The sequence below is a fragment of the Pristiophorus japonicus genome, unplaced genomic scaffold (assembly GCF_044704955.1).
Source record: "Pristiophorus japonicus isolate sPriJap1 unplaced genomic scaffold, sPriJap1.hap1 HAP1_SCAFFOLD_66, whole genome shotgun sequence".
Lineage (NCBI taxonomy): Eukaryota > Metazoa > Chordata > Chondrichthyes > Pristiophoridae > Pristiophorus > Pristiophorus japonicus.
The window spans coordinates 2,751,285-2,759,205 of NW_027254572.1; the positions used below are offsets into that span (position 1 = coordinate 2,751,285).

General features: G+C 46.6%; 1 non-coding gene across 1 annotated transcript; it reads left to right on the top strand.

Moving 5' to 3' along the window:
- The first annotated feature begins 3,237 nt into the window (after positions 1-3,237).
- On the top strand, positions 3,238-3,310 carry trnak-cuu (transfer RNA lysine (anticodon CUU)). Its single transcript has one exon. It is a non-coding gene; the product is annotated as a tRNA-Lys (tRNA).
- The last annotated feature ends 4,611 nt before the right edge of the window (positions 3,311-7,921 follow it).

A 7,921-nucleotide genomic window follows, 5' to 3' on the forward strand; every position in this document is an offset into this window, starting at 1 on the left:
AGTGGCTATTTTTGGATTTGCCTTGGGTTTCTCTGCCCTCCACTTTTACTCATCTCCTTTCTGTATTTTGTATCTGTCTCCATTTTGTTTCCCTCTTTCTCCCTGCATTGGTTCCCATCCCCCTGCCATATTAGTTTAACTCCTCCCCAACAGCACTAGCAAACACTCCCCCCGAAGGACTTTGGTTCCGGACCTGCACAGGTACAGACCGTCTGGTTTGTACTGGTCCCACCTCCCCCAGAACCGGTGCCAGTGCCCCAGGAATTTGAATCCCTCCCTGCTGCACCACTGCTCAAGCGACGTATTCATCTGAGCTATCCTCGGATTCCGAATCTGACTAGCACGTGGCATTGGTAGCAATCCCGATATTACTATTTTTGAGGTCCTACTTTTTAATTCAGCATCTAGCTCCTTAAATTCATCTCGTAGGACCTCATCCCTTTTTTTACCTGAATCTTTGTTAACAATGTGCACCACGACAACTGGCTGTTCTCCCTCCCTTTTCAGAATGTCCTGCACCCGCTCCGAGACATCCTTGACCCTTGCACCACGGAGGCAACATACCATCCTGGAGTCTCGGTTGCGGCCGCAGAAACGCCTATCTATTCCCCTGACAATCGAATTCCCGATTACTATCGCTGTCCCATTCTTTTTCCTGCCCTTCTGTGCAGCAGAGCCAGCCACGGTGCCATGAATTTGGCTGCTGCTGCACTCCACTGATGAGTCATCCCCCTCAACAGTACTCAATGTGAAGTCTACGTGATATCCGCTACACTGCAGCCCATCAAAGGGCGAGAAACCACTGAATATAAAGGATGAGCTCACAAATATCAGGGGCAGTGCAGTCTGGTCAATGTCAAACCCTCCTTTCTTATTCAGCAGTGGCATGAATGGGAGTCAGACGCCACAAATATTAATTAAAGACACAAATACAAGCAACACTTGCAATACTTTTCAGTGTAAAATACTTTCACTTTATTTGAAATGCTACTGCGTTGAATCTGAAAATACGCACGGTGGGATTTTATTTTCACGACTGATTGTATTTTGTGTGCTCGGTACGAATAACCGGTGCTGTTAAATTTGATAAAAGTTGCCCCAGATTCGTGGTGTATCCGGCAATGTAGATTTTGAACCAGAAAGCTGTAACACAGTGAGTAAAATGGGATATGGTTTTCGAGTTAAGATGCAAATCACAGGACAAATGATTGAAGTATGAACTGTTCCTGAGTTAGCATTTGTTTGATTGTGCAAAAGAAGGTGAGCGGTTAATTAATGATGGTTTCCCGTGAAAGCAAAAGAAAAGTTTAAGAAGAAACCATACGGTGCCTGTCAGGTGAGCGCTGCTTGTGATACCTGGTGGGAATGGGCGGAGATTTTAAAGCCCATTGTATTACAGAACCTTCATATAGACGAACATCTCCTGCTCACTGTGTAGGTCTCATGGTGCAACGGTAGTGTGTCTGACTCCAGATCCGAAGATTGCGTGTTCAAATCACGTCGTGGTCACTGTTATTTTGGAAATTGTTCTTCCAGAGTTAATATTTCCTTTGCTGTTTGGCAATAACCAGACCCTTGCTTCAAGGTCTGTCTTACTGTTTCCAAGGTGTCAGGCAGAGATTTTTTTTTTATTTAAAAAAAATACTTTATTCTGATAAAAATTTGTGCAGTACATTCAAAAGCAGTTCAGTACATTTAGCTGCGGTCATTAATCCCATGCACTACATTTGGGTGCTGACGGCAGTTCTGGTCGATGTATTCCCTTGCTTTTCAGTTCCAGTACAATTGGGTACAATACGGGATACCTTGTAGTATATTCAACAAATTACATCACTCGTGTCACTATACAGTACATGGAATGGGTGACGGAACATTAAACATTTTTTCAACGTGCATCACGAAACAGACCTTACGTTGTACATGGCACTACATAGGTGTTTACAGATCATGGTGCTCCATGTACACAATAGAGAAGTTACAAGTACGGCCCGAGTGGAGTTTTATTCTGATTCCTGCCCCGTGGTTTACCGTGTCAGAACAGCTTTAAACTGTGGCCCTTCCCCACCCTGCCTTTGCAGCAACTACACCAATTTTAAGTGTGTCCCTCAGCACGTAATCCTGGATCTTGGATTGCGCCAGTCTGCAACACGCAGACGTGGACATCTACTTGCTCTGGAAGACCAGCAAGTTTAGGCAAGACCAAAGAGCATCTTTGACTGAGTTGATGGCACTCCAGCAGCAGGTGATGTCTGTTTCGGTGTGTGTCGCTGGGAACAGCCCGGAGAGCACAGAGTCCTGTGTTACGGATCTGCTCGATGTGAACCTCGACACAACCACTGCATCTCTATCCAAACCAAGTTCCCTGATGGTCTAGTGGTTAGGATTTAGTGCTTTCAATGCCACGGCACGGGTTCTATTCCCAGTCAGGGAAATTGTACTTTTAATTCAGAACCTTATAAAAAATAGTTCATCTATTTTACACATCTTCATGCATCTCCTGTGTAAAAAAAAAGGAAGCATTGATTTAAACATCATTAATCAATGCATAAAATTCTATTGTCATATGATATATTTTGCTCTGTGCATATGAGGAACTTTTCTCCCGATCCCATTGGGTTTAATTCTGGTAATCTGGTGTTGAAAGTGGAGATGTTTCCGCAATGTACCGCAAATCATAGACACCATCAGAGGCAGTCTCTCGGGATCGAGGAGGACTTGCTTCCATCCCAAAGTGAGTCCTTTGATGGCTGAACATTCCGATACGAGAGCCACAGACCCTGTTACAGGTGGGACAGACATATATCGAGGGAAGGGGTCGGTGGGACTGGTTTGCCGCGTGCTCCTTCCGCTGCCTGCGCTTGGTCTCTTCATGCTCCTTGCGTCTAGAGTCAAAGAGCTCAACGCACTCTCAGAAGGACTTTCTCCACATCGGGCGGTCTGCGGCCAGGGTCTCCCAGGTGTCAGTGGTGATGTCGCACTTTACCAGGGAGGCATTGAGGTTGTCCTTCTAACGTTTCCGCTGTCCTCCTTTGGCTCGTTTACCCTGAAGGAGCTCCGCATAAAGACGTAAACATAAACACGTTAGGATTAGAGGCCGGAGTTGGCCATTCGGCCCCTCGAGCCTGGTCCACCATTCAAGAAGATCCTGACAGTTCTTTAACAGCATGTTGAAACATCTGGGGCGGAGCCATCAGGCGCCTGGCTGCAATGAGTGATAAAAACCTGCTTTGAATGGAAGCCTGGCTAGCTCAGTCGGTAGAGCATGAGACTCTTAATCTCAGGGTCGTGGGTTCGAGACCCACGTTGGGCAATTTCTTTCCATTTAATGTTGCTTTAATGGAAAACCTCTGACCGAAACCGCACAAAACAAAAATGTTGCTTTCAAAGTCATTGAACTCCGAAATTCCCATGCTCCTGAATCAGATGACTCTATTTTTGGCGACTCAATCCATGTCCCTTTGCAATGTTGTGCTCCCAGCCACACTATGAAATGTGCCACTAACTTATCGAATCATGGAATGGTTACAGCACGGAAGACCATTCGGCCCATCGAGCCCGTGCCGACCCTCAGCGAGTCCCACTCCCCGCCCTTTCCCCGTAGCCCTGCAATTGTTTTTCCTTCAGACACTTATCCAACTCCCGTCTGAAAGATAAGATTGAGTCTGCCTCCACCGCCCGTTCAAGCCGTGCATTCCAGATCCTAGCCACTCGCTGCTAAATGGCCATCTCCTGTTCCTATGTATGAAGTCTGGGAAACACGAGATCAAATCCTGGCACACTCACAGCCTTCCGAAATATAGAACCTCATTCTCTTCTCGTAAAACCAGCTCCTGAAGTATCGGCCAGCTGTGTAGGTTGAAGCTCTGGTTTTTTTCCTAAGATTGCTTTGGACACAGTCTTTCTGTAGTGTAATTGTTATCATATTCACCTCACACGTGAAAGTATCCGGTTCGAGCCCGGGTGGAAATTGTATTTTGGAGAATACTTTTGCTGTGAAATAAATTGAACAAAAGTCGCCCCAGGTTCCTTGTCGCATGAGCACTGAACATTTTAAACCACTCTCCAACATACAGAGTGAGTAAAGTCAGATAGGGGAGAAAACTTCATCAATGATTCAAAATCCTTAAATAATTAAAGTTCAGTTATTGAAGTTTCCACTGTCCCTCAGTCACAATTGTACAAAACAACGCTGTCGGTTAATGAATGGGGAATAAAACAAATAATCTTCACCCATCCCCAACCCCCGGCACACAGTTTAATTAGTTGCATGTCATTATTTTAAAGATTTTGAATGGAAGAATTATTTTCTGAATCCGTGCTCCCTCTGTGAGCGCCGCATCACGAAACGAGCAGGAAACACATTAAAGAGTTTACCACAATTGCTGACATTTCTTTGCTTTTTTCTTGTGTTTTTTCAGCTCTTCGTCCTTTTCAGCTCCTGACTGCGGATATTGCTGTGATTAAACCTGAACACAATGCAATGTCTGTCTCACTGTTTCCCCGGTGTCAGGCAGAGATACGCCTGCTGCCGTCATTTATTGCATGTGACAGGATACAAAAGTTCAAATACAACCTGCAGGTGGCCACACACAGCAGTGAATAGTCAGGATGGCCGAGCGGTATGCGGTGCTGTGTTTAGATCACTGTCTCCTCTGGAGATATTATTTTTGCACCAAAAACTAACGTGCGATAAAATGGAAAAAAGTAGTCCGGGGTGCATTGTCACATGATGCAAGCTGCCTCGAACCAGGACCAAAGCTCCCCAGACACCGTGCACAGGCTCACGAAAAGAACAGGGGAGAGGATATCCCGGCCACTGGGCCTTCCAGTAACACTGAACAAGTGCCCGGTCTGAAACTTTCCAGAGTAATAACTTGTAACGGGAGCTTCTAACAGTCCGGATGGCCAAGCGGTCTTAGGTGCTGTGTCCAGGTCGCAGTCTCCTCTGGAGTGATGGGTTCAAATCACACTCCTGACATTCAGTGTTTTTAATTACAAACTCATTTGTTTGAACACCACACTCAAGTGCTTTGGGACATCCATCGAACTTCATAAAATGACCCCACTTCAGTTGCAAACAATGATATCAAAGTTACTTCTCAAACTGGGAATCGATCCTGGGTGGCTGCAACGAAAGGAATGGTTTTGTGAAGCATTGAAATGTGCCCGATAAATATCTCGCACTGCTCATTTAAAAACACGGTTATAATTTGTTTCAGTGCAAAAGAAGGCAGGCTCGAAGGGCCAAATGGCCGACTCCTGCTCCTGGTTCTTGTGTTCTTATACAGAGCACAGAACATATGATCAAATGATCAACTCTCCCTCAGTTCGCATTTCGTTCATTGTGCAAAAGAAGATTATGGGTTCATTAATGATGTTTTCCTGTGAAAGCACCATAAAAGTTTAAGGACAATAATTCACCCAACATGGGGCTCAAACCCACGACCCGGAGACTAAAAGTCTAATACTCTACCGACTGAACCAGCCGGGCCTGCTTTAGGTACATCTTCCTGTAGCTGATTGCTGCCAGGCGCCTGTTGGTATCGCCCCGTGGCTTTATCTCGAGCTTTATCTCGAGCTTCAAACCACGAAACAGGTTCTCCTGAATTTCAAGGCTTGTACGGTGATCAATCATCAAAAGCCGTGTCATTAACCACAGCTGGGCCGTCAATTTTCTGATCGCAAAGTGTTTTCAGTCCTTCTCAATATCTCTTGTCTCCGTGCCGGTGTTTCCCAATTCTGTCGGTCTATCTAGCTCTTTAATCTGTGTGTGGTCACCTGCAGGTTGATTCTCGATGAATGCCTGTGTTTGTGTCTTCTACAACAATAGAAAATGTTTCTTATATATTTCTTACGTTCTCTCCAATGCCTTGATATCCTTCCTAAATTGTGGTGCTCAGAACTGTAAACAGTTCTCCAACTGAGGCCTAAACCGGGTTTGAAAAGGTATGGTACAACTTCCTCGCTGGTGTCCTCTATTTCACTTCATATAAAGCCAAGGGCCCTGTATTCTTTTTAAACAACTGAGTTAGTTATCTACCCAGCTTCAAAGATTTATGTGTGTAAATCACTCAATCCTTCTGCGTCTCTTTAACACAATACCATTTAGTTTATGTTTTCTCATATCGCCTCCCTTTGTTTCCCAGACCTTACACACATGTACAGGAGGAGGGCCATTCAGCCCCTCGAGCCTGTTGCACAGGAACAGGAGGAGGCCCATTCAGCCCCTCGAGCCTGATACTCATGAACAGGAGGAGGCCCATTGAGCCCCTCGAGTCTGTTACACAGGAACAGGAGGAGGCTATTCAGCCACTCGTGCCTGTTACACAGGAACAGGTGGAGTCCCAGACAGCCTCTCGAGCCTGTTACACAGGAACAGGAGGAGGTCCATTCAGGCCCTTGAGACTGTTACACAGGAACAGGAGGAGGCCATTCAGCCGCTCAAGCCTGTTACACAGGAACAGGATGAGGCCATTCAGCACCTCGAGCCGGTTCCGCCATTCAATGAGATCATGGCTGATCTGTGAGCAAACTCCATGTACCCGCCTTTGGACAATCTTCCTTAATACCTTTGATCAAAATGCGATGTAAAATGAACAACTGACCCCGCACGAACTGCCCTTTGCAGAAGGGAGTTCCAAACCTCTCCCACCATGTGTGTGTTGGAATGTTTCCGAATTTCACTCCTGAAACGTCTGTCTCTAATGTTTAGACTATGGCCCCTAGTCTGGGACTCTCCAACCAGCGGGAATCATTTCTCTCTATCTACTCTATCTCTTCCCTTATTATCTTTGAAAATTTTGATCAAATCAATGCTCGACCCTCTAATTTCCAGTGGGTGTAATCTCATATCTTAATGTAAACCTTGGAATCCAGGTATCATTCTGGGAAACCGACACAGTGCTCCCTCCAACGCCAATATAGCCTTCCTAAGGCAAGGTCAGTGAAAACTGAATCAAGGGACGGGTCTTACTAGATTTATCTGATGGTTTCCAGCAGGCATTTGGTAAGGTCCCACATATCATCATCATCATCATCATTGGCGGGTCCTCGAACGAGGAAGGCTTACTTCCACATGTGTTGTCAGGTGTTTCAATGAAGGACCCGATGTTCCAGTTCTGAACTCCAATCAAAGGGTGGAAGATGCCTGTGGGTGGATTGTTTTAACGTGGTGTGAACGTTGGACACCAGCCACCGCGCGGGCTTGACGGAGCGAGGTCTTGGTCAAGTGGCAAGGGTTAACCAGGACAGCTGGAGTCCTGCTGTGCTGCACGTCATCAAAACACAGGTCGCTGTTTTGTGCGTGGGCAGGCAGGAACATCGGCGGGACCAGGTACAGCGGAGGAGAGGGAAGATCAGTGTGGAGGAACGGTGAGAGGTCGTGGTGGAGGGGCGGTGAGAGATCGTGGTGGAAGAACGGTGAGAGGTCGTGGTGGAGGAACGGCGAGAGATCGTGGTGGTGGAACGGTGAGAGATCGTGGCGGAGGAGTGACGAGAGATCGTGGTGGACGAACTGCGAGAGATCGTGGTGGAGGAGCGGTGAGAGATTGTGGCGGAGTTGCGGCGAAGGTTAAACACAAGGGATGTTGGCAGAAATCAAAGTTGAGGCAACGAATATGTTTGTGTATCTGCAAAGCATGCACTCCCATGTTCCACCATCAGGGAGCTCATGCCCTGAAGTCCCAAGCGTTCCCAACACCCCTTGGGAGCACTGCATTTAAGCCGGCCCCTAAGGCCAGTTTCTCACTCTAGAGTGTCTTATAAAAGCCTGAGGTCACTGTTACTTTAACGTCCCTGTGTGCAGCCTCATCTGTGTTAGGAACAAATAACTGGCGTCGAGGATACGAATCCAACACAAAGATGCAGCAAACTGTGGGCATCCTGGAGAAGTTCTCGGACGGTGAGGACTGGGAATTCTATG